Source organism: Ambystoma mexicanum, chromosome 5p (genome assembly GCF_040938575.1).
Source record: "Ambystoma mexicanum isolate Mex_15411 chromosome 5p, UKY_AmexF1_1, whole genome shotgun sequence".
NCBI lineage: Eukaryota > Metazoa > Chordata > Amphibia > Caudata > Ambystomatidae > Ambystoma > Ambystoma mexicanum.
The window spans coordinates 1,286,618,072-1,286,645,420 of NC_090930.1; positions in this window are offsets into that span (position 1 = coordinate 1,286,618,072).

Genomic DNA, 27,349 nt, shown 5'->3' on the forward strand with positions numbered 1-27,349 from the left:
TCCTGTAACTATGGGCCCCGGGGCATTACCTGAAGTGGTAATGCCCCATCTGTGAGGGGCTTATTGGTATTAGTAATCTGGCCCATTAGACAGGGGTACTAAAGCATTTTCTTTTACTGTTCTGAAAGGCTCTGTGTTTTGGAGAAGAAAAAAACATTTCAGAAGATGGCCACCAGGGAAGGGAAAATGAAGACGGTTTTCCCTTTCCATGGTGGCCATTGAAAATTCGTGTAAAAAAGTAAACAAACAAAATGGCCATAATGGAAAGGGAGAAGGGACTACATGTAGTTCCTTCCTTTCTCCCTTTCCATGGTGGTCATTCAAAAAATGGGGAAAAAATGTAAACAAATATATTGCCACCATGGAAAGGAGAGAAGGGACAACCTGTAGTCCCTTCTTCCTTTACGTGACGGCCTGTTGCAGATTGGGAGCAGGCACACTGGGGACAGAAGTCTTCCCAGCGCGTCCCCTCCCGAAATGGACAGAAAAGAAGGTAAGTGGGGTTGGATGGGCGATGAGGGGGAAGGGACAGCCTTACCTGATTCCCAGGCGAGGGGAGATGGCGGTCACCAGTGGCAGGATTACCATCTGGTAATGCCTGCGTTCTCACCTTCCCCAACCCCCTCACCGGGTACTAATATCCCATTACCAAAATGTGAAAAATATTTTCTCTGTGTTTAGAAAATTCTCTATCACAAAATAAAGAAACATTGTAAAAATGTTTACAACTAGACTCTTCATAAGAGGCCAATCTAAAATGTCAAGAATCACAATAATTATAGGCATGCCTAGGTGATTTTTCTAGAGCATGGCAATCTTCTTCCTTCATCCTGATTTAAGAAAAGCAGCAGTGATGCATTCCAAGAAAGTCCACCTTAAACATCTGCCCCCTCTTGTGCAGCGTATGACCACAATGTTGACATCACTAATTACATCATACATGACTTCAGCGATGAGATAAAAAAATGACATCAAATGTGACATTACAGTAAGTTACAATATTTTTGTTGACTTCTTTTCATACATATTTTATTTAGTTAAACTTAACAATGATAACATGAAATGGAACAATACACTGATACAGAAGTATGATATGATTACGTGTGGCACATTCATTTATAGTACTTATCAACCTATAAACTTTAAAATAAAAATGTGTTGTTATACAAATGGTTTGAATTTCATGTAGTACTAAACAATTACAATACTTGATTGCAGGGAAAGTACCTGATTCTGGTAAATCTATTTCAGGTATTTCAAACATAATATAGTAAGTATATGTAGTACTAAAAAAAAAAAATAGGAATGTATTAAAAAAATAAGAATAGATAGAAGAAGACACATTTTTAATACTAAGTGTTATGAAAACAGTCAATGTTCACATTTTAATATACAATTATCCTCACTGTAATAACATTACCTGAACACATTCTTTTCTGAATGACAAGTTTTATTAAAAAAAAGAATCACATACAAAATAAAGTATGTGCCCATGTGCATTGTTAAAATATATAATCTAAGAATTCGAAGTTGAGTTAATATGCAAAACAAATCAGTTACCTATGCTACTTAATTGTATACCACACATGTTAGATTTGAAGAAACAAGGGCAGAACATCTTGTACTGTGTAAGTATGAAATATGCACATATATGCTATGGTAAAACATCAGATCAAATGTAATTAATCAAACCAGTGACTTCACTGATGTCATACATGATGTAATAAGTGATATAATAAGTGACGTAATAAGTGATGCCATTAGTGATACCATATGGGATGTCATAATTGTGGCCATACACTGCCCAACAGGGGGCGCATAGTTAAGGTGATCTTGCTTGAAATGCGATTCCTGAATTTCAGGGGTTTTGTTGCGTTAAATCTGATCACCTTAACCAAGGTTTTTTCACTAAATTTCAAAGGTTTTATTGCTGTGTATGTTTCACATTAAATCTGATCATCTTAACTCTCTCCTAACTAAAGGTTATTCACTGAATTTCAAGGCTTTTGATATAGTGTAGTTTCTCCGGTGACCACTGGTCATGACCGGGTCACTAGCCATGGCCTTGGGCTGTGGCCACAGGACATGATGCACCAATATATTTCTTTCGGACCCACTAGACATGGCCATGACTCAGTTCCCGGTAAGAGTATGGGGATTTACCATCCAGTAGTGCCCCCTTCTCCCAAAATTATAGCTTCATCTTCCATGATGCTTTGCAGAAGAGAATATTTTCAGAAATGAAAAAATTGCATATTTAAATGTTTTTTGTTCTTTGCGAGAGATATCCACAAATATAACGGGAATATCTGAGGTTAGCCGAACATGAAAAGTGGAAAAATGACATTTGGAGAAGGAAAAAGGAGAAAATAGCATCAGCTTAGAGGTGGGGAGAAGGAAAGAAGACATCATGTAAAATTGGGAAGTTGTGGGGGGTGGCTGGGGACCAATTTCAGAACTTGAACCTTTTAGCATATTCAATAAAAGTGTGTCACCCGGATATCCATGGCTATTTGTGGGTGTTTATCGATATCCAGGGTTATATGTATTGATTGCTAATATAACTGTGGTTATGGAGAACACCATTTTTTTTAGAAAGGAGAGAGTTGAAAAAATGTAATTAATAAAAAAACTTGGAATTTTACAGCTACATTGAGGTATGGTGTAACATATTGGGGCAACATGTCAAATGCCATGGCTAGTGGCTGGGTAGTGTTTTAAAATATACAGTGGGCAAGGCCGATGGCCCTGGCTAGTGGGCCCGAAAGACATGTATTGTGGCCACAGCCAAATGGTGCAGCCACTGAGTGGGCCAAAAGAAACACATTGGGGGACCATGTAGGCCGTGGCCACTTAGTGGGTCCAAAAGAAACATATTGCGGGAACATGTATAGTGGACACAACAGAAAGCCGTAGCCACTGGCCATGGCAATGGCTAGTGGTTCAGCAGGGTTTTAAAAAATACAGTGGACACAGCCAAAGCCTGTGCTCGCTGGCCGGGGCTAAACGCCCTGGATAGTGGGGGTGAAAGACATGTAAAGTGGCCAAAGCCAAATGCTGTGGCATCCTAGTTGGTCCAAAAGAAACATATTGGGGGAACATGTACAGTGGACATGACCAAAGGCCATAGCTAATGGCCTGTTAAAAAAAACAATGGTATAAAAGGTGCAGTTAAATTGAGCAGATTTAATGCCCCTTTAGGGGATGTGGGAAGTTATTACCAGCTTAATGCACGGTGATCCCGTTGCAAAGCCCATAATCAGAAATATATTATGATATGGTACGTCATTTATAATGTGCCTGTACAAAAGTGTTTAAGAGAAGGGATTCATTAAGGGGGGACACAGCATTATGGGGACATCAATGTGGGTGTGCAGAGTTACACTGGTCATAAATTCCCGCATCTGCTGAATTTCAAGGGTTTTGTTGCGTTAAATTTGCTCAACTTAACTGCACCTTAAGTAACGTTTTCTTCAGATAATATATGCGCAGCATCCAATAAACATATGATAAACATATGATCTAGTTCAATGCTAGTGTACTGCTCTTTTAGTAATATTGTTACACAAGTTAGTCTCTTGGTTTGCCCCAATAGGGTGAGACACAATCGATTACAATACACCAGTGTTCTGTTCTTTAAGACTTGATATAAAATAATTTTTTACCCTATTAAAATATATTTACAAATTGTAACCTACCTAAGGAGGTGCAAACCACATGTAAAACATATATAAAGTGCCGAATTAATAAGAAAGATATTTTCTTAAAATGCTGACTTATGTGTTCTGGCATTGGCAACTTGGTCATGGCTACTTTTTGTCCCAGATGTCATTGAAGCAAGCGGTTGGTGGTTCAGGTCCTGGTAGCCCTGACCTGTGGGTATGCTACCAGTGCAAGCAGTGTCCTAGAATGGCTTTGGAGGCTCCAGCCTCCAAATGGCTGAATGTTCCACCAAAGACCTCCTCGAAATCCCAGGTGACACATGTCAGGCTTCCAGGTGGTGTGCAGCTAACGGCTGACAGCAGAACATCCAAAGTACCTTGGGCATTGTATGCGAGGAGTGGCCAGAGTTACGACTTGCAACAGGTTGTAGGCCGGTATGTATTCAACCCGGAGGTTTCATATGTCAGGAGCAGCCATGGACACTAGAAGCGCCAGGTGTATGGTGGCAGGCAGACAAAGAAATCCTTGGCAATTTAGCCAATGTGAAGAACAGCTGGAGTCGCGTGAACTCCAGCAGCAGGCGGAGGGTGCTGAACAGACGCAGGTAGGATTAACACACAATTTAGTCAAGTCAGAGGAGTCCCTCGGACAGAGCGGTATTAATGCAGGAGTTGTGCACTGAGTGTAAAGGCATTCCTTGATAGGGCCTCATCCAGCAGCTGACGTTATGGTCATCCACTCCGATGTCCAGTCAAGGCTCTTTTTGTTTGTGTTTGATAGTGTCCTGAGCAACCCATGAGATGCATGGACCAGTTCTCTATGCACAATGCAAGAGAGCCTGAGCTGTGCCATTAGAAACATGTTCATGTTAACATTTGTTCCCATGTGCTTTTGATAATTTTGTGGATGAAGTTACACAATGCTATCTAACCATTATAAATTAAATATTACGCCAGCATGTATTTATTCTATGAATCCAGAAAATACAATTAGAAGAAAATGAAATGCTGCACCAGTAAACACCTTCTAGGGCTTTTTCTGAGATTGAATTGGTCTGCATTTAATCACATGGAATGGTCAACATTGGTTAAGTTCTAAAATAATTTGGGATGATAAGTTTGCAAATTGAGCAACATAGTATTCCATGATTTTTTCCATTCTGGGAAATGTATTACAGTTGCAGTAAGACTATTTTAATATGTCCACTTGTTTTATTTCCTCTGATAATGGTCCAATTATATTCACAAACATTTACCTAATATTATCCCTAATAGTAGCACTACATTTACTCAATATTGGATCCAAAGCCCTAGTCTGTTCGTAAATTGTTGTCAGGGTTGAGATTAAAGTCATCAAACCCCTAATCAAACCATGATTTAAATAATTAAAAAGAAACATGACTACTTTCGATTCAGCACTAAACACTTCATGTCAAGTCTCATTTTTGTTTTTGTTTAATATTCCCTTCAACCAATAGTCCAGCCATTACCTAGATGTACATATTTGTCCAGGCTGTCCTATTTGCCACTGGATTAATACCAATTTCAATTTAATCTGCTATTGGTGTTTTCCATGGATCTGGGACTTGATAAAGTAATACAGGAAGTGATCATTTTCTTTTACACAAACTACCTTTAGACCTAAAGCTCATTTAAAAATGTTGCCCAAAAATATATATAATCCAACATAGATGCTGAGTTTACGACAACACTTAAAAAGGCAGCTCTCTTTCATAACATCCATTTCGCATACACAAGTGCAGTGGTTCCAATATCCAATATTGAACATTTTTGATTATAAAGGAATATAAGATTGATAATTTTATGGAAAGAATGTTGATGGTGCATGTCCAGATCATTGATTTATTCAGTAGGGAATTGAGTGTTTAAGTCACTATGTAAAACTTATTTGATCACATGGTTATTGTGCAACACATTCTGCAAGAAACACTACAAGTCAGTCTTCAACCTTTGAAACACCCAGCCAGGTAGATCATGTATATTAACAAAGGGCATTTTCTCCAGGGATAAAATGCCTCTGGAGTTAATTCTCCAGGCATTACATTCACACTAGGTGACATACAGGTTAAACTCCTTAAATTATAGGACTTTTACCCACAGTCAATACAGATGTGGGTCTTTGTTTTGCTTTCCTAATAGCTTGCTCAAAAGTAGAATGCATTCCATCAAAATGAATAGCCCATGCACCTAAACCTCCCAAAGACAAGTTATATCCTGAGCCAAAATGAGCTCCATTGAAGTTCCTGTCAATCCAAGTTGGCTATCCTAACTGTTTTATTTTTGTTACTTAAGATGTTTATACAATGGTGACAATTATTAGGCTGATTGGATATGGCTTTGCTGCAGTGTTGATGGTAAACTTGCCCATTGGAATGCATTTACTCTCTAAAGGAAAATGTCATCATATCTTGGTGAGTACTCAGCTTATGCATAATCAACTTTGAAAGATTTTTCAATTTTCCATCCTTAACTATTGAATTAGCTTTGGTATTCTTGTGTTCCCCTGTCTTGAAAAAACAAGAGATGGACTCAAAATGTCATAAGTTATTTGAACATTGAAACCAAATAGAAGACAGGTTCCCTGGTGATTTATGATCAAATCAACTAAAGACAAGCAACTGCAAGATACTAACAAAATGGCAACATTATCATTAAGAAATGGCACTTAGTCTAGTTTGTCACAATTGATTACTGATAGCAGACCTATTTCTTGAAAACTGATCATAATAATGAACAATTTGTGAGGAGATCATTTGGTGTCGGAAAAACGTTTTTAAGAATTCTATGAATTGGAAGACTAGTATACATTTGTGGTAAAGCAATCACCAAATCACTTGAGAGGGGCGCCTGCTACCTTTTTTTGTATTTTGCAATGAACTTGGGGTTGGTTACCCTAAGTAACCTGGGGGAACCCAGACGTGGACACCTTCCTCGCTTTGCTCAGAGAAGCACAATTCCACCTCACTGATCAGGCCCAACAAGGCTGGGGTCGCTGTGGGTACTCGTGTTTGAAGGAGGTTTTCCTGGCATTTTGGTGCTGGACTGCCCGTGTGGGCGGGACAAAGACTGATATGCAAACGGATATTCTTCCTTTGTGAAAAGTACAGTGAGGAAAAAGTGATGGCTGCAGAATCTCAAAGTGGGTAAAAACCACTGAACAGGTTACCAAAGAAGTGAGTCCGCTGAGGAAAGTGATCAGCCACCTGCTCTCTGTTTAGCAAACCGCTTAACACAGAAGGATTTGGTACCAGAGGAATGTAAGTGTCTAGAGGGGGAATATTTAGTGAGAAAGAGTTGCAGATAGAGTGGTACCCGGCCCCAGCCAGCCTTGTGGATGATGAAGAGGGATTTGAATTGAATCCGTGCTGCGATCAGGAGCCAATTAAGACTTTGTAGGGCAGGAGAGATGCGGTCCCTGGGCTTTAGGCCAAGGATAAGTCTTGATGCCCTATTTGGATTAGCTGGAGGGGTCGCAAGGTGGACAAAGGTAGATTAAGGAGGAGGCTATTGCAATAGTCAAGCCTAGTGCAAACCAGGGCCCGGGTAACAGTGAGTCTCTGGGGGAAGGTGAGGAAAGTTAGAATTCCTTTCAGAAGGACAAGCTGAAAGTGGGACTTCTTGCCAATGTCATGATTATGAGGGAGGGAGGAGACGAAGATGACTCCAAGGTTTCTGGCTACCATAGAGGAAGCAGGGGGAGAGCCCATGGAAGACGACCAGAGTGAAGGGAAGAAGTCAGGTGCTGGGGTACCAATAGGGAGGATTCTGTTTTGCCTGCATTAAGGCAGAGATCATTGGAAGTACACGAGACCTGGATATCTGAGAGGCAGTCGGGGATGATGGAGGGTGCACAGGCATCTGTAGGAAGTTTGAAGAAGAGTTGTGTGTCATCAGCATAGTACTGGAAGTTGGGGGAGAAGGAGGAAATGGGGCATGCCAGCAGAGTAAGCTAGATGTCAAAGCACCAAGGTGAAAGAATGGAGCCCTGGGATGCCACAGGTGGAGAAGGAAGTAGGGGAGAAGAAGGTGCACAGTATGACTTTGGAAGAGCAGTTAGTTAGGAAGTAGGTAAGCCAGTCCATTGCCCGCTCCAAGATACCAAGGGTGTCATGCAGCCTTTTTATGAGGGTGGAGTTTTTTACTGTGTCAAATACAAAAGAGAGATCAAGGGGGGGAGGAGGACAGCAGGGGAGATGGAATCAAGGGATGCAAGCAGTTCTTCATGTGTGTACAGAAGAGCCGTTTCCGTACCTCTGGATGTTCGGAATCCAGATTGATGGTCATGGAGACCGCCAACAAGTTCAGTGCGGGAGTTAAGTTGGGGCAGGGCCAGCTTCTCAAGCAGTTTCCAGGAAAGGAGTGATGGAGATATGGCGATAGTTGGCTAGGCAGGAAGGGTCTGTTGACTTTTTTTAAAGGAGGGAGCGCACAAGGGAGTGCTTGAGGGATGATGGAAAAGAAGCAGTAGCAAAGGAGTGGTTTCAGAGATCAGCAAGGGCAGGGAAGAGAGAGGAAATGTTGTCCTTGATGGCTCTGGATGAGCAAGGGGCAACCCGTTTGGAAGAGACCTTCATGGAGGTGACAAATCTGCTGACTTCCTCCGTAGAGACAGAGGCAAAGGAGAAAAGGGAGGAAGGAGGAGTGTGAGTGATTAGGGGAGGCAAGAGGGAGGGATGGGTTGGAAGAGTGCATGACAAGGCTGTTCAGTATGTCCTTGGTTTTGGTGGAGAAGTGAGTGGCAAGTGCATTGCAATGGACTTGGGAAAGAGTAGGGGCAGAGGATACGGGGGATGGCTTGGCAAGTTCACTGAAGGTTTCAAAGAGTTCAGCCGTGATGTTGGACACCCCAGATACTTGTGCCTGAATGTGGGCCTTTTTAGCACAGATACAGAGCCTGTAATGCCTTTGGAGCAGGCAGCAGGCCTGTTTGGCAGAGGGTGAACCTGAGTTTTGCCACTTCTGTTCGGCAGACCTGCACTTACGTTTCATGTCTGCAGGTTCAGAGTAGTACCAGGAGTTACTCTTGGAGGAAGGTTTCAGGTGGATCCTCATGACTGGGACAAGGATGTCAAGGGTATTGGTAATGGAGAGATAGAGGTGGCTGAGAGCAGAGTCAGGAGTATAGACTGAGTTGGGTGGGCAAGGGGGAATGAAGGTCGAAGTGAAGGCAGCAGCTGACACTCGTATCCTCGGATGAAGATCATGAACAAGGTTTCCAGTGCTTTTGGAGGAGTTGTCACAAGGCCATAGGGACCGCGGTGGAAGGAGAGAAGAGAGTGGTCAGACCAAGAGAGAGGTGTGACCAGAGGAGATAAAAGAGGGAGGACAGAATGAATGATGGCATCCAGTGTGTGTCCGTCAGAGTGGGTTGGATCAGAGGGAAGAATGGTGAGGGATAGGGAGGTGCAGAGGTCAATGGAGAGGGTATATTCTGTGCTTGGGGAGTCTAATTGGATGTTAAAGTCCCTCAGGAGTTGCAGGTTAGAAGTGGTAGAGAGTAATGAGGAAAATAAGTCAGCCTGCTCAGAGAGAGACAGAGAGGAAGAACCTACAAGCCGGTAAATGATAGCAATTGTGAGGGTGGAAGAGGGAGAGATGACCAATTTGCATACAGGGTTTTCAAAGGACCAATAGAGCTGAGTGGATGGAATGGAAGAAGGAATCCACTCAGGGAAGATTAAGGCAACACCACCACCAGACCAATGAGGTCAAGGCTTGGAGGTGATCTTAAAGCGTCGGGTAAGAGGGAGTCAAAGGAAGTGAATGAGCTGGCATTGAACCAAGTCTCAGTGAGTGCAAGTATGTCAAGCTCAGTGTCTTCAAGGAAAAGGCAGATGTCAGCAGAGTGTTTGTTGGCTGAGCATGCATTGAGGGTCGCCAGGTGGAGATGATCACTTCCTTTGAAAGTTTTGTGAGGTGGAGTATAGGGGCGTGGTACTTTAGTCAGAGGAGTTAAAGCAAGGGAGAAGAAGGGGGAGAGGCAGGAGAAGGAAGGAAGTTAGTGAGAGATGGCAGGATCCGGTCAAAAAGAAGGTGGTTGTCCTGAGGGCATAGAACCAGGATGGTGCCTGTGAGGTAGACATGAATGCAGCAGAGCTATGAGAAGAAGTTCGCCATGAGGACTTCCCACTTGGTGCTGCCATTAATGGGAGAGGAGGAGTAAGTGGAGAGAGTAGAGATGAGATGAGAAGTTTATAGGTCTGGAGATGGGACAGAGAAAAGGATTTCAGTGAAGATTTCTCTGGAGGATGTACTGACATAGGTGTCTGAAATTGGGAGGGCAGGGTTAGCAGTAAGGTTTTCCTTTTTATGCTTTTTCCATCCAGATTTTAGGACCGAGGGTGGACAGGTATAGAGTAGCAGTTTGAGTAGATTGGAGAGATAGAGAGTGCCATCTCAGAGCAAGAGGAAAGAAGTGAGAGGTAGAAAGATAAAGAGGGGGTGATGGTATGCTGCAGTGCACAGTTCTGACCTTAACTCACAGGCGGACAAGTGGATGTTAAGAGTAACAATCACAAGCAAGGCAGGATGTGAGCAAACCTACATTCAATTTTCAAAAGCAATGCAGGATGGGAGCAAACCTAAATTCGTTTTTAAACTAGCAGTCACAAAACAATGCAGGATGTGAGCACACCTTAATTTCGATTTTAAGCTACCAGTCACAAAACAATGCAGGATGTGAGCACATCTACATTCCATTTTAAGCTAACAGTCACAAAACAATGCAGGATGGCAGCACAACTAATTTTGATTTTAAGCTAACAGTCACAAATACATCTAGATTCAGTTATTTAAGACATAAGTATTGCAGCACAGCAGTACAAGTGTAAGCAGTGGAAGTGAGAGCTCAGGAAGTGAAGGCAATGCAAGAGTTTTTAATCAGTGAGAGTGTCAGGGTTGGCACAGGCACAGGGTCAGGGAATAACTGAGGCAGGAAAATGGAGCAAACAGTCAGCACTGCCATTATAGCAGAAGGAAGGAGGCTATAGTTCAAGAGTGACTGTTGGAAGTGTCCAGCAGCATGGAACATTCTTTGCCTGGTAAAATCAAGTGAGGGGCAGGCCAAGCCCAGTCAGTCACAGACAGGAGCTTTAGGCGTGGGGCCTTTGTAAGTGGACCGCTAAGCCTGCTGACCATGTGATTGGCCCGGATAAAAAGAGGGCTCAGCCAGTCATAGGCCCTCATCAAACAAACAGCAAGGCATTCCGGTGCTCTCATGGAGGCTGGCCATTTTAGAGTGGCCTACACAGATGTCTTTGTAATGAGGGCCAGGTGGTCTCCCAGAAAGGCAGGCACTCCAGGTAAAATTACAGTGCTGCAAATAAGGCAATCTTGCAACAATAAAATATTGATTTGTCCCCAGGATTAACGGTGAGTGTGCTGCAAGTGGTGCTCATCCCAGGGGGGGCTTACCTTATCTGTTATGTGTTGGTGATTGCAGCCTGAGAGGATGTCTTGTGGTGGATGGAGAAAGGCACTGGAGCAGCATCACTTTCTTGCTGTCTTCGTCACTGGAATCGAATGCGGAGTCCAGACACAGAGTCCCAGTATGCCCCAGTCTCTGCTGTGAACTTTGCCAAGAGGAGCTGCACGACGGTCTGTCCTGTTTCTGTTTCTACTAATTGGGCCTTTAAAATCCCCATCTACGCGCGTAGCGTGGCGCGCAGCCCAGGCACAGAGTCCCAGTCTGCCCCAGTCTCTGCTGTGAACTTTGGCAAGAGGAGCTGCATGACAGTCTGTCCTGTTTCTGTTTCTACCAATTATGCCTTTAAAATCCCCATCTACGCACAGAGCGTGGCGCAAAGTCCAGGCACAGAGTCCCAGTCTGCCCCAGTATGCCACATCTCGCCCGGTGCCCCCGCCCTCCCTTTGGCTCTCTTGGAAAAGATGACCCTGTCTGCGGATGGCAGCACTCAGATGCGCCGAAAAACGTTGCAGCATTGGCGTATGCTAATCCCTTGGACCGCAATGAAAGCAGCCTCGGCTGGGAAAGAAAAGGTAAGCAAGTGTGCAAGTTCGCTTTTGCCTTTGCCGTCCACAAAACAATCAAAACAAACATCGCCTCATTCCTGTGTCACGAGTCATGACAGTGCCGACAGTGCCAACACTCACTCACCTCATCAATCCCACTCCTGCTCGGGTGTGCAAAACTGTATACTCGTAAATATGGGAATTGAAGCGGGTCAGCACAGCCGGCAAATTCCTTGCAAGGTTATTGGAAACCCTAAAGCTTCCGAACTGCCTTTAAAAAAAAATTGCTTTCCTTGTTATCGCTATGTGACTTGGAAGCAATAACTGTTCCAGCTACTCCAGCAACTCACTCGCCACAATTGCAGTCAAGGATGGCAGCGACCACCGACAGTGGCGATATTTCCGATGTTTTCTACTCACCATTCTGCGTTACTGACGCTAAACTAATCTGCCTATTCAATGCAGACTCTTTGTCCAGAGGGCTTGGAAACAATAATCCTCTGGAGTAGACTGAATGTGAGCGTGTCTCACAAAAAGCATCACTAAATGGAAACGGAAATGGGAATCAACCTTGTCCTTCAAGCAAAGTCATCAACACACAAAATTCTGCATGCCCCCTGCAGCTCCTTCAGTCTTATCTTAGACAGCGGCTTCATATGTGAACATACAGGGTGGCAATACATGGTTGTGAAAATAACAAAGAAATATTAACTGACGCAATAGCGACCAACGCACCAATAAAGATTACATGTCTTGGAAACAAATAAAAGCAAATACATCAATAGAACCGAAAAAAAATCTTTGGTGACTTCAACTGAGGACACATGTGAGTTTGTCAATAATGATCAGCCCAAGGTAAATGGTGATCACAGTGTATATGTATGTCAAGTCCCTGAAATGACAGGAAAGTGTCCTATGGTAACCATAGGCACGGTGAAAGACCATGCAAAAGTGCCTGCTATAATACCAAATTTACCACAAATATCATCGAACATAGATACTGCAGACCTGACCGACATGACAAGAGCTTGACGATTACAACGAATAGTAAAACTAAAACAAAAGCTAAATCAGTCAACATTCAAGGAGCCGGAAATTTTGTCTATAATGCGAGCACCCCGTGCCCAAAAATAAAAAGTACTTTTGTCGAGGACTTAGCAAATAACAAACCACAAAAACTTCCTTCTTTGAACATACAGTATAACATGGAAAGCTCACATGCCTCGCTAAGCGGGAATGAGCTGTCCATACCAAATGACTTAAAATTGAGTATAGCCATTGAAGATCTAACCCAGATACACAACAATGTTTTAGCAGCCTCTTCACTTGCGCTGCTCCCATTCACCAAACTATACGAATCTCTAAATGTGGCAATCAGTGACCAAGGGGCCATGTTGACAAATTTTGCAAAAAGATTTGAAAAATTAGAACTTTTTACAGGCTTCTTGAAAAACCAAATGGAAAAGGAAGCTGAACTCTCCTTGCGATGGCAAGAACGCCTCTGCGATTTAGCCGCCCGGCATCATTACCAAATGACAATCTAATGGACAGCCTCCTAGAAGCGGTGAAATGGATGCGCCATAATGCCGGAGAAGCGAAAAACAAGGAAACAAACACATGAGAAACCACTAAATCGAAGGAAATCGCACCTAAAGCATAAAGTCAACAAAATCTGTCTCTGAAGGATCCTATGAGGCCTATTGCAAATGAGGCAGAGATAGACCAAGGTTCTATGCCAATTGAAACCCTACGGATCAGCTCACAAAATCCGGTCCGGGAACCTGATGCCATATCGAGCAAAAATGGAAATCAAATAGGAGAATCTCACTCAAATGAAATTGTAAATATGGAATTAAACAGCCAACGGCTACCGGACCGTATTGTGGAAGCAACAAATTCCACCCAATGTCCAGTCAGCATTTCGTATGGCCCTGTTCACCCAAATAAGTCCACAGCTCCCAGTAACCAACTTGTAGCTGATGCAAATGTTATACCTAATAGCAGCACACAATGTTCATTCGGCATTTTCAATGGCCTGGCTAAATCCATTTTGATGACTGGGAAGTCCACTAGAAATCCCAAAAAAGACGCCAAAAATGTCCAAATTAAAGGAACGAAAACCAACAAACAAAAGTCTGTGCGTCAAAACGTCAAAAAATGTATAAGGAATTTAACCATGCCGACAAAAACCAGCCTGTTTGAACAAACAAGCAGTATAAATCAGCCGGTCCCACAGTTGGCATCTGATCAAGGTTCCATCAAAGATCACAGTCAATGATCAAGCAAACAAACAGCAAAACGTCGTCGTCTTGAATCAGACGAAATGAGCAACGCCAGCACATCTGCATCTTCGGCGGTCAATTTATGCAACCTTTCAATGTACTCAATTGATGCTGAAGATTCAGCCAAGTTCATGGATCAAAGTCATGTCCCTGAATCTACAGGACATCCGCTCATCCAAGCCTCTGAAAACCAGAGACAAGTAAAGTCACCTCCTCATAAAAAAAAACTAAGTGAGAAAGCTTCCTCAAAGGAAAGCTAAACAACTTTGCAAATGCCAATGTCAATTTTAACCTCCAAACTTAATCCCAAATTAACCATGAATCAACGGAAACAAGAGTACATCACCTATCTAGGGTGCATCTCAATAAAAGTCCAAGGAAAAACAGCCGCCTCTGGAAATTGCAACTACAAAATATCCAAACTGATGAAAATGAGGTTAATCTAAATAAAGCTAATGTAATGAAATGATTTGGCTGTATACCATTACTGCGAACAATATCCTCTGATGATATAAAAATTATAGAATATCCTACAGAAAAAAACTCTGATCAGGTATTACTACATATTAGATCTTCTGCTGTGAAAAACATAATACTGCAAGCCATTGAGGAGTTACTTGTATTTGGATTTGACATAACATTGGAACCTAACCAAACAATGCAAAATGGAAAAACAGGACCACAAGAAAGTGATGATGGTGAAAAAACTTGAACAACGATGAGTTGCACTTAGGAAATCACTGTCTCATCCTCACACAACCCGAAAAGAGGGTGCCAATCAGGGTTCACTGTTGAGAACGAGAAATGGAAATCAAACAACAAAAGTTAAATATCAATAACAATGATTGAAGGGGACCAATCCTGTACAAACTGTGTTATCATGCAACACACAAGGCTTCGTACACCTGTTCAATAATTTTGAGGTACCAATGGACGATATCTTTGCAGTTTGTCTGCAAGAAACATGGTTACGTGAACCACCGACACATGATGGATTCAGCATCTTTTTAAACCCTGCAGGAAAAAATGCAAGGGGATGCCCCTATTCGGGTCTTGTAACCTTGTTGAAAATCCACAACTGTCTGACGCCCTTGGAGTCGCAAAATCCAACATCTCGTCCAAGGCACAATAGTGCAAATAACATCCTAAAAAAACAGCAGGAAGAAATATTTACTACAAATAAATGGATATTGGAATCCAGCAATGATAACCACAATGAGCTTTATAAGTGCAGTAACATCCTTAATTGATGAAGCAATATTGTCATATAACAATCTGTCAATAATTTTTTGTGGTGATTTAAACTGCAGCTGGTTTGAATTTGATCAAGGAAAAGCGACAGACCAATGGATTCCAGACCATGTTGTACCAAACAGAGGACAAACCTGGTCTGATGCCCTCCCAAAAAGAAAATGCTCAATGCTAAATGGCAATACAAAGGGTGACCAGCCATGTAAACCAACGTTGCGAGGACCACAAAGTCAAAACACATTGGACTATATTTGGGAATCCAGAAACGTCTTTGAAAGGGTGGTTGGCCTAAATATAATTGCAGTGACCAATAGTGATCATGATTTGTTACGTCTATCCTGGGAAGCCGATTGGGATGAAACAACTGCCAAACATGAAGTCCAACTGTCTAAAAATGCAGCTGGCAACAGTCTGAGGATAAATGGCCCACAAATTGAAAGATTACGTCTTGAACTAAATCAATCGAATGACGTGGACTACGCACCTTTGCTGACAGACTTCATGATGAAATTTGCATCACCAAGAATCTTTGGTCACACTTATAAACACCTGTTCAGTAACGAAATTGTCCAAGCAAAAAAGGCATTAAGGAAGGACCTGCGACAGATGAAGAAGATGAAGTTACCATCAGAAAGCAAACATTTCAGAGTCAAAGAAAGACGCCAGGCCTATCGTCACTGGCTTAAATCCCATGCACTGATAATTGAGCAAAATCGTGCTGAAATAATGCTAGAACTCTTGGTTACAAAGAATACACAAGACATCTGGGCAATCTTAAACCACAGAAATACAAAATCCCTACCCATAAGTACAAATGAAATCGTCAGCTCGAAATGGGTACAGTATTTTGCTGCGATCAATGAGAAGCCACAAAGTGAAATCCAGCCATAAATAGATAACTCAACCAAAGCATGGGACATAACTCCATCACAAGATGAAATCGAATTATCCATACAAAAGCTAAAAAACCCGAGAGCTGCCGGCCTGGACCAAATTTCAAACGTAATGTTGAAAAAACACAAGGAACAATGGGCAAAGTTCATTGAATGCTTATTCAGCAAAGTGTCCAATAGTAAGACTGTTCCAGATTCATGCCTAACGGCAATTGTGGTCCCGATCTACAAGAAGGGCATTAGGGACGATCCTGCAAACTATCACCCTATTGCCCTTCTTGATACAACTGGGAACATTTTTGGCTCATTTCTTTGGCAGAAACTTGCTGCATGGGCAGCTGAAACACGGATAACAGATATCCGTCAAACATGCTTTACCGAGAGAGTGGGAGTCGAAGTAAATTTATTTATATTGAACATCCTAAAGTTGGAGGCTCAAGCGTCAAAGAGAAAGATATTCTTTGCATTTATAGATCTGAAGCAGGCTTTTGATGGAATAAATCGTAAGACTGTCCTCCTCCAATACTAGAACCACTAAAAGCCCTCCACGCAAAAACAACGGTGCAAATAAGGGTGAATCAGCAAGGCGATTTGACCCAGCCAGTAACAACGCATAAAGGCGTTAAGCAAGGCTGCCGCTTGGCAGCGGAACTGTTCAAGTTATTTATAGCTGACTTGCCCTCGTGGCTGGATACAGTACATTGCTTCTCTCCAAGGATAAATGGAACACCAATAAAATGCCTTGTACCAACTATACTCAAATAGGTCGGCAACAACTCTTGAATCGCCTATATGAATATCTGAAAGAGAATGAGCTGGTGATAAATACGGAGAAAACAAAGATCATGAGCATTGGACAAGTGCAAACAAAAAAAGACAAAACATTTAGATGGTCAATTGCAAAAGATGAACTAAGAACTGTAAGGTCAATAAGATACCTTGGTGTGATGTTTAATGACTCAATCTGCGAAGCCACATGGACCAAAGACTTAACAGACAGAACGATCAAACTTGGTCTACAAGGCACCAAAATTTATAAAGAATATGGGAAATTCACGATAGCCCCAATAATGACCTTCTACCTCCAGAAGGTCATACCAACAATTGTGTTTGGAGCCGAAGCAGGATGAAATTTAGACCATTGTTTATGGCAAAGACTAGAAGGTGCGTTTTGGCGACAAACCTTGAGGCTCCCCCAATATATCTCAGTGATTGCACTGAGATATGAATTGGCCATCAATTCACTGCATTTGACAATCATATGGAAATCCCTTGCTACCTTGAGGAAAATGTCACTTGGTGGAAAAATTCCAGCATATCAAATCTTTGCGATTGGAAACGAAAGGATGCAATCCAAATTAACACAAATTTGGAAGCTAAAGCTAGATGCCATTATGGAAGCAGCTTGTATAAGTAGATCAGAGCTACTAGACCACCCACAAAATGCACAAAAAAAAACTGGAGATCTGGGATTCGATTACCAACTCTGAAAAGCACGGAAAACTTAAAACTGTTCTTCCACTATCAACAGGAGAAATCAAACTACATGAACAACCAAAATATCTATTAGATTGCCTGTCAGGTCATCACAGAAATCAATTCCTAAGATTCAGAAACGCTCTAAATAACAAGGAAATGCTTTGGATAAGACGGAACAAGGAAACAACTGATAACAAATGTAGATTGTGTGACACTAGAGAAATTGAGTCCTGAAAGCATCTAATAACTGCATGCACCGGAACCAACAGCCAGCGGAACCTTCATTTGAGTTGCTTTAAACCACAAAACAATGATATGGAAGAACGGTGGGCCTATGTTGCAGCAGGCAGAAATATCAAGCTATCAAGTAGTTTAATTGACTATCTATATATGATCCTGAGCGTCGAATAGCAAGGGACTAGAGAAAATAAAAGACAATATAGTCAAACATTTAAAGGGCTAAAACCCGGCCAAACTTCAAATGGTCTACTTGACCAACCCTAAAACGAAACAAGAGTTATGAACTGGGTCAAGATAATGACTCTGTTTTTGATTTAGATTTTGACAATGATTTTGACAATGAGCACTGAAAATGACGATGGTTTTATAATGTAACAAAAGTTCAGTATTGATTTGTTGAGCTGAAGTTTTACAATAATAAAAAAAAGAATCAAATGCAGTAACCGACTGAGATTTAATAGAGCACCCAGACCTTTTAGCTTAGGGTTCTGGTATAGTGGTTGTATATTAACGGATTTATTATCATGTTCCTGGTTGCATGAAATGCATTAGTCAGTATATTTAATAGGGTGCCACTAGTAGGTATTAGGCCACTGAAGGGCAGCAGTAACCTTCTAACCAGGATCAGTGAACTATGTAACATGGCATATCAAATGTATGATGCACAGATAATGCTCTTCTTGGGAATGTCAGAAATATTCCCCTGTCACTTTATGTTAATACCGATATGTAGAATTGTGGGTTCCTTGGCTAGGCATCAGAAGACTTAGCACTGCACTAGGCACACCATATTTCATACTGTATATTGTAGATTGAGTAGGCCACACAATAACAGACTACCATGCAGGTTTAAAAGTCCATATTTTACATGAAGTTTTTTTTTAGTTCAGTCAACAAAGTAATGGACGTTCATTCCATTTGCATTGGTTGTATATTAGCAAACAAAACATGTCCAAAATACAAAATTAAATACCTCTCAAAATCAACCAGCAAAACATACATTCAACCATGAATATTAAGAGGAAAGAAAAGAGAAAATAGAACCTGCAATTTTACACTGACAGTTTACTTTGGGTTCTAGAACCCTAAACTAGCATTCAATGATAGATAATGTTTGTACCATTGAATGACATCCTCACCACTTCCCCCTTGTTTACTATTTGTAGATTGAGGAAGAGATTAGAGCACAACCTGGCAAGCAACTTAGTTGGTTTATGAAAGCAAGTACATTTTAGAAACAGCCTTGACTCTCATTTGCTCTTTGCCCCTTAACTACGGTCAGTATAGAATGCGGTTAGAGATAATGGACTCTCTTGCATAGCATAGTTATTCCCATAATACATGTTGGTTCAGTCAACTTCCTTGATCTCTGGGTACCATGGAGATAGAGAGAGCTCCGTTCTTAGTCCATTTGACGTGGGCAAATCACCCCTAGCAAGAAATTAATACTCACTTTAACTTCACTTGAAACCTTTGCAACCCCAAACCCTTTGGCCAGTCTGCAGCTCGGCTTGTCTCAGCACCGGTTACAACCCCCACCTATGAGCCCAAGCTTCTATGGAACACTGCCTTGGAATCCTGTTGCACAGCTAGGCACACAGATACCGATTTTGCTCACAGCAGCCTTCAAGGCCCCAGCCAGGCTTGGAAGAATGCTGTATACTCAGAAAGCACAGCTCGGCTCTCACACTTGAAGAAAGCCTTCCAAAATTCGAAAAATACAGCCACAGGTATTTGCTCAAAATCAGGGTTTGTTCAATCTTAGGCCCAGTTTTCCTTTTTAAAGTTACTCTGTGCAGGGCCCAGAGCAGTCCCCGACATGTGGCAAAACCCAGACCACAAGCACCTAAAAACCACACAAAAAGCCCTGGAATGTGCCAGAGGCAAAAAGCTCTGCCTCCCAGCTCGCAGTCCATTATATGCCTGTCTCAGAACCCAGCCCAGGACATATAGATTCTACACATTTCTATCCACCCCTCTGAAGGTGTCACTTCCTTCACTCCAACCCATCACTTGTGTCATTCCCAATCTTAACACGTGACATAGAGGTTGAGAAAATTCCAGCTCTTCCCCTGTTCACCCATCTTGTGTAATTGTCCAGCCAGGCTCTCCAGTTTTTGGCAAGCTGCATGCCTACCCGTTTCTTCCTGCGCTCAGAAGAAAATGCAACATCTATTCCTCTCTTCCTGCGCTTGCATTGTGTGATCAATGGACATTTAATTTCAAGGCCCTTTTGTTTTGGAAGGACTGGTGTCGGCTACTCAATTTTATATTATTTTGAAACTACCCATGACCAGCCTGCATGTTTGTTCTTGCAACAACTATGGTGCAAGTGCACACAGAGCCAGTGGCCTGCAAATCTAGCCCCCACAATGATTCCTATATTAGCTGTTGGTACCCCACAATCACCCCCTTTTAGTTTCTGATGCCCACACATGTGCTGGAATGTTAACTTGCTGGAATGTTAGTGTTGTTGTTAAGGCTTACAGCAGACACTGCAACATGCTGCAATGCTAATATCAGTTGAAACTGCTGGGCCACCATCTCTGTTGATATTAGTGGCACTGTTGAAATTAGTGCCCACCATTTTTCCCTGCACACCATGTTTCCCTACAGGAAAAGGCATAGTACTCCACCCAGATGATAAATGTTACCTGCCTAAGAAATGTTCAAGAATGAGAGGATATTTGTTTTTTTTTTCTAAATGGACCTTGACTATGGTACAACTTTGCGGAAAAGGCTGAAATAAATCAGCTTCCAATCGTTTACACTTACTTTTATGCCCACGTGCCTCGTTCCCTGTCCCCAGCATCAACAGCCCATTGTGGAAATGTAGATGAAGTGTTTGGTTCTTCAAAATGTGACACTGACAAAGATCGTACACCTCCATGTGCATATTATCAGTAAAGCCTTTCCAATAGGTAGTGACCAATTACATTACATTATAGTACCCTCTCACCAGCAATAATGACATTGCATTTGTATCAACCTCTCTAAGCAATCAATGAACCATTTGCATATGGCCCCAAAACCTGACTTAAAACTGGTTGCCTACCATTTGACACATGTATAATTAGTGATCTATAATATTTGTAAGTAGCCAAATGTCCAATACAACCCTCCTGATATCTCGAAAATTGTTCAGTGTGGCTTAGTGGTGTGCTCTTTATTTTATATTGCAGCATTATGAATCATGAATTGTATTCATACACATTAATTATGAAATGCTTCTCAATTTAATATGTATGAAATACTTGAACATACTGTTCAAAGTGGTCAATTCATTGAAAACTTATTACTGCTTGGATACATCATCTCTTGAAAATATCTTCTTTCTCCTCTTGTGAACAATCCATCAGTTCATCATTGTTCCTTGCTAAACCCTAGCTATTTAGGAATTCACACCACCTTGTCTCTAGGCTTCTTCATTGAAGGACATGTACGTGTAAGGTGATTTAAATACCCATGTTCATAAAGTGTTGCCACCATTTTCTGACTTTCGAAAGCCAGGTGTTCTGAATTTCCCAGCTGATCTGGAAGCTACTTAGTACTCCATGTGATCCCAGGATCTGAGGCGGTGCAATTCAGAGTGGATCCTTCTGCATCAGAACTCACAGAAGTCACAAAGAAAGGATTTCTTTTGGCGGTTTGAGTTTAGCGCATTACCTAAGCCTAGATGTCATGTTGCCAGTTATAAGCTGGAATTTTTATATGTGACAAACCTCTATGTCCACTGCAATGCATGATGATTACTGTATAGGTAATGTGTGTTACTGCTCTGTAGCATGAGGAGTAGTGAAGAATGTGATTCTCATGTAAACCATACTGTATTAGCCACTACAACATTTTAGTGATACCTGTTGCCCCTAATCATGGTTTGTCTACCATGTTTAGGCAAGCGCAATTGTATCAGACTAACAGCCACATCTTCCAAGGTGTTTTCAAATTAAAGCATGATGGATAAATCGCATTGCATTTCGTATTAGTGGCACTATAAAATTACTGTTTTATATTCACCAAATTAATTTCTGCAATAAATTGCATAACTCTTATTGTTACAACAGTCTCCTGACCGCTAGCAGCTGATTCCAAAAGTATTCCATGTTCAACCAATCTACATGTGATACAAAGCGATCAAACATTATAGTTCTTACTTCTTGTGATGCTATTCATTCAGTTAAGAGATGCTTTAATGATTGCATTTTCCCCTCAACTTTACAGTGATTACAATCCCCATGTTTCCCCTCTTCTTGAGTGTATCTTTTTGCCAGGATCTCCTGAGTCGGAATAATATTTAAACAAACGCAAGTAGACTCATTTGCCAATGTTGATTTGGAAATGCTCTTAAATAGTTTGCTATGGCACCTACGGGTTTATCCAGCACAGAGCGGCTTTGAAACAGCTTAAACCCACACATCTTAACAATGGTGGCAATCCAAACAAATTAAAATAGTATACTTTTTACAAAGCGGTAGGATGTTTATCAATTCCGTGCTATCAGAGTACATTTCACTGAGAATGTCATCAGCAAAGCTTTTGATGAGCCTTCTAAAATACTTATATTCAGGACAGTTCATTATTAGTACCAGCAACACTCCACTCTTTGTATGATCCTATGGTACAAGGACAATACCTTCCATTTGTACCAGCACTTCATAGCTTACAAACCTAGTCCAAAACGTTCTGCTGACATAGGGACGCTAAGAGGGAATCCTACTTTTGTATCCACCTCAGACCCTCTATAAGATCCTAATCCATTCGTCTTGCTTGAGATTCCACTTCCATGCCACATAGAAGCGCTGGGATTACTTTGAATGTGTGTTTATATAATTGAAACAGCATTTCTCTTGACGGGTAGGGGTTACATATATTATACCTAGGACTGCCACTATTCAAATTATGGCTGGTTTATTAATTGTATCTGCCACATCAAACTATCCTTTTAATCACAAACATTTCCCAAGGCAATAACTTTCAATAACATGTCTGCATCCTCAACTTCCACACCTTTCACTAGGGATGAGCTCACCAACATTGTCCGAGCACAAGCCCTCAAAAGTACCATGCCACACCTGCCCAGTCATTCATTTCCTGGAATACATTTTTATTTTAGTCCCGTATCTTTCCTCTCTTTGCAATGTCTCACTAGGCTTGGGCATGCTCCAACGCATCTTAAACAGTCCTTGATTCTACCCATTTTCGAAAACATTACTACAGATGTGTCTGTGCTCACCATTCACCGCTCCATCACCAGCCTCTTTTTCATCTAAAAAATATTTGAAAGAAATGCCTTCATAAAGCTACATGCTTACAGTGAAGCTGAGAAACTCTGGGATTATTACAGGACTGAACATCCAGACCAGCTAGAGGCACAGATTTCACCTAGATATACATTTGAGAATCTCTCCTGAAATCACTTGATACTCATCAGTCTACCATTCTCAAACGTATTAATCTGTCACCTACCTTCACCGCGGTTGATCATGTCATTCTCCTGCTAGACCACATCACGCCATAGTGGTCAAAGTCTCCACCCTTTACTAGATTTCCCTCTACTTGGATAATAGGCTTTCTGCCACTTCTTGTTAAAGGCATTTCAATTATCATGTGGGGATCCCAATGGTCTAGCCTTCTCCCTATCTTCAACTCTTGCCTGAAACTCTTTACCCTCATCATTGAGAAGTTCCCTCCCTCGTTTCCACCCTATGCTGATGATACTCAACAGGTTTTTTCGAATTCCAACCACTACCAGTGGCAAATGTATTATCACAACCTACTTTAATACAATCCATGAATCCATGATTGCAAAGAGTGTATGCCTCAGCAGTGACAAGAACGATACATTGCTCATGGTCAAACATGTGCAACAGTCTCTAGCTTTGGCATTGCCGTCCACCTCAGGTTCCCAACCAAAGCCCACTTCAAAAGTAAAAAGGTGGGGCTTCATATTGGACACTATACTGCCATTTATGCCTCACATTAAAGGCATTTCAATTCATGGTCACTATCAACTCCACCTTTTTAAGAAGATAAAACTGAAGAAGTAGGACATCTAATTCAGTCATGTTTGCACTACTGCAATTGGCTTTATGCCGGCCTTGCAAACAAACACATTTGTCACTTGCCACTAGTTGGAAACAAGTGCCAGATCTTGGTGCAGTATCCCTTGTTTGGCCTGGTGGTACAGAAAACCTCTCTCCTAAGAGCTCCGTACGTGTGAGATAAATTGCACGGAGTACCAAGGGCTCAGTTGAAAGATCAGGGAGAGAGCCAACCCATTCGCTCACAGCTGTAGGGAAAAGAAAGGGCAAAATAGATCAGACAGGGAACCAGTGTACCTATAACACCAATGACACATTCGCACCCAGAAATCATTCTTGACCCACTTGCTGTTATAAGGAAGTAATTTCTTGGAGCCAGAAGGAAATCCGAAAAACGTCAAAAAAATAAGAAAAGACAGGAGAAAAAGGAAAAAAGGGTGCAGCTTGGGAGGGGAGGAGAATAGGGAGTTAACCCGGGCAAAACAAGGGCACATCTAGGGTAAGCTCTGTTCCACAGAAAAATAAATCCACAGATTGTTGTTCCAAGAAAAAAAATCCAAAGTCACCACAAAAAGTGCAGGTAGTGGTCCATCACTAAGAGCCACAGAGTCTAAAGAAACAGGAGTTCAAAATACAAAAGTAAGCACAGGCCGAAAGGAGTCCAGCCCCAGCGGAGAAAAACAAAGACAACAGCACCAACAAGTACAATCCAAACAACAATTCAGGGGCAGACCAGAGATCAATACCAGAAATTTCTAGGAGCGGCAAGGAACTAGCAGAAGAAGGATCAGAAAACAGACAACAAGAATGAGGAACACGAGAGCAAGAGGGAACATATGATACACAAGAGCTACTCACAGGGAATTTTGAGAAGCACTGGCCTCTCTGTAGCAGCCAGCATACAGAGCTGCGCTTCTGAGTTCCGTGTGGCATCCAGTCTCAGTGCATGACATGCCACACCAACTTCTGGCGGGGCGTGTAGGCCATGCTGGATGCCGGCACCCAGGTGCCCCGGGAAGAGCCAGGAAACGAAACACCTTTTGCATTCATGTTGCAGTATGGTGCCCCGGGAGGAACCGAACCTGACAACAAGTTTCTATACATGTTCCGGGGACTTAATATCATTGGCCACATAGACAAATAGCTGCAATGAAGTGCCTTCATTGTCTACCCATAAATGCACAGGATAACAACCAAGGGGCTTTATGTGTTTTGGCATCAGAACAAAAGCTGCAATATGTTTCAATTTAGGCATACAAGGAAAGTAAATGATAATGGGCTCATTATATCTTTGCCGGTATCCTCGTGGTAATTCTGCCACGATACCAGCAAATGGTAACACTGTTACCGGCACTCAGTCCGGCGGTATTATTGCCATATTATGAGTACCAGTAATGGAATCTCATAGGACTCCATCTAGGGATATCCCGGTATTACTGGCACCGGTAGTACTGGTGCTGGTAATACTGGCTATTTTTGCTTTTAGGGTGGTGGAATTACCTCCAGCTCTCAGCTGTAGGTAATTCATCCACCCCACCAGCAGACATGTGCTTTGCCGTTGTGATAATACTGGCATGTTAATTCTGCACCGACAAAGTTATATTGCGGCCCAATGTCTCTGTTGGGGGGCATGCTTACGTGTAATGCTGTTCCCTTGATATTTTGGATTCTGGATGACTTTTTTCAAATTTGGAAAAGTCCTCAAGATGTTGATCTTCTTCCAGGACTTTCTCTTCCTAATTTGGCTCATTAATTTGATTAAGTTTGTTTCCGTCCCCCATTTGCTGTAGACTTGCCTCACTGACCTCAATTATGCCTTGAAACACTTTGTTCTGAACAGTGCTTTGAGTGGACTGCAAAATCGAGCTGGGGCTCTTAGTGGCCGTGCCCGAAAAGCGGTGTGACCAGAAAGAGGGTCAGCACTGAAATGTATTAATAGGCAACACTTGTCTCACCTGAATGCCACCTGCAAGGCCACATCCTCGTAAGCGCCCCGGGCTGAGTTTGCCAAAGAGCGGTGGTCAAACAGGTAGCTTTCAAAACAAGTAAGTGTTGAATCTTAATTACGGCGCTGACCCCCTGCCAGGCACCCTTTCCATCGATCATCACCCTCTCACCTGAGGTGTAAGGGTGATGATCTCTGCCTTTCTAATTAAATGGTTGTCTGGCAGAGGGTCTGCAACACAATGAAAAGGCAGACACAGCTTTTTTTTCTAAAGCCTGAAGCTCTCACCTATAATCTATAATCATGAGCTTCAGGCTTTAGAAAAAAAGTCTTGGCATCTAGTGGGCTGGGGTTGGCAGGGGACTTTAGGGAGCCCCAGCAGGGCCTCATCTCAGACCCAATTGCCCTGGCTAGCCCTAGCCTACGTAAAGCACTGGTTCTGATTACTTTTATGTATTCTATTGTTTTTTATAACATTCGTAATACTATACTGGAGTTGGTTTCTAAGCGCTGATCCAGGATTCAAATCTCTGTTGCTCTGCATGCTCTTGCTTCCCAGAGTAGGGTGTTGCCCCTGTGCTCTCCTCAGTTCACAACAGTATATTTCTGTTTGCACTGTTTTTGGCCACTGGAATCAATCTCTTTTTTAAAAATCATGTTTCGATGTACCCCTTCCATTCTTCACTACCTACAAGTCCTTATTTTCATTTTCATTACGAACCACCCTGCCCCTTCACTATGAAAAGAACCTCACTTCAAGTAGCACATTACAAATCACGATACATACATACATTAATGATATATCTGGTTATTCGTAGATTTTTCACCAAGTTAAAAAAAAAGAAAAAAACATATCAGTGCTTTTCTTGCTGGAGTGGAGCAGGTGACGGACCAGATTTCAAACCGGTGTTGCTCGACATTGTCTTCAAGACCTATCTTCCTGGCAAAGAAGTTTCTATATGCAGGTCGTTTCACACTAACCATGTTCCCAATGCAAAGTAAATGCATTTTCATTTATAATAATAGCCCAGCAACAACTTATACATAATTAATAGTGCCACAATGAAGCTTTTGGGTTTGTATGGTTAGTAACAAATAACTGTTAAATATCTTTATACAAAAGCTTCTACCCTGACCATATTTAGGCACAGAGGTGTGATCACTTTGTTTAACAGAGACACTTGCTACATACATTAAGCTCTTAATATATTGCTATTCAATATAGGGGCATTTCCGATGTAACCAAAAGGCTACGAGTTGACTGTAGGAAAGCATTAGGATAGGAGCTGTGTGTTGCAGAAAGCAGATCATTGGACCTGTGTTTCCTGTGGATTGACTGTGCCTTTAATCAGAAGCATCTCCTTTAAAAACTCATCACAGGCGTGTAGCGCCACCCGTGACTCTGTGAAGGAGTCCAGTCTTACTCCAGTGGCGAGTTTGTGTTGTAGAAAGCAGATCGTTGGACCCGTGTTTCCTGTGGATTGACTGTGCCTTTAATCAGAAGCATCTCCTTTAAAAACTCATCACAGGCGCATAGCACCACCTGTGAGTCCATGAAGGAGTA